The sequence below is a fragment of the Sinocyclocheilus anshuiensis genome, unplaced genomic scaffold, assembly GCF_001515605.1.
Source record: "Sinocyclocheilus anshuiensis isolate Anshui unplaced genomic scaffold, SAMN03320099.WGS_v1.1 scaffold1620, whole genome shotgun sequence".
In the NCBI taxonomy this organism is placed as follows: Eukaryota; Metazoa; Chordata; class Actinopteri; order Cypriniformes; family Cyprinidae; genus Sinocyclocheilus; species Sinocyclocheilus anshuiensis.
In genome coordinates, this window is record NW_015558680.1 from 210,292 (window position 1) to 211,091 (window position 800).

Here is an 800-nt window from a genome sequence, read left to right on the forward strand (position 1 = left end):
TTTCAGAGGCTCCTGGGGCATATGGCATCCGCAGCCGCTGTCACGCCGCTCGGGTTGCTTCATATGAGACCGCTTCAGCGTTGGCTTCACGACCGGGTCCCGAGATGGGCATGGCGACACGACACGTACCGGGTCTCAGTCACCCCGACCTGCCATCAGACCTTCAGCCCATGGTCAGATCTTGCCTTTCTTCGGACAGGAGTGTCACTAGGGCAAGTATCCAGGCATGTTGTTGTATCAACAGATGCCTCTGCCAGGGGCTGGGGTGCCATGTGCAATGGGCATGCAGCTGCGGGGCTCTGGTCGGGGCCCCGACTGCAGTGGCATATCAACTGCCTCGAGCTGCGCCAACTTGCAAGCGCTGCCCCGGGAGGAGGCAGACCCAGCCACTGCTCTGCTCTGTCCAGTTCGCGCACTTACGTGGACCGTACTCAGAGCTTCAGGACCTCAGACCAGCTCTTTGTCTGCTTCGGAGGATAGCAGAAGGGAAAGGCTGTCTCCAAACAAAGACTTGCCCACTGGATAGTGGAGGCTATAGTCTTAGCATACCAGGCCCAACGTTCACCGTGCCCCATTGGAGTGAGAGCACACTCTACGAGAGGCGTGGCATCTTCTTGGGCATTGGGCGCCTCGATAGCAGGGATCTCCCCTCGGTCCTGACGGCCTTGAAGGAGGAGCCCTTCCAGCCTCTGCAGTCAGTAGAACTTAAGTTTCTGTCGTTGAAGTGCTCCTCACCGCATTGGCCTCGGTCAAGAGGGTAGGGGACCTGCAGGCATTTTCGGTCGACGATTCGTGCCTAG

General features: G+C 58.9%; 1 protein-coding gene across 4 annotated transcripts in view; it reads left to right on the plus strand.

Annotated features, from left to right (window-relative positions):
* The window catches only part of LOC107681315 (dachshund homolog 1-like), a 43,587-nt gene that overhangs the window by 33,349 nt on the left and 9,438 nt on the right, over window positions 1-800 (plus strand). The window lies entirely within an intron of this gene.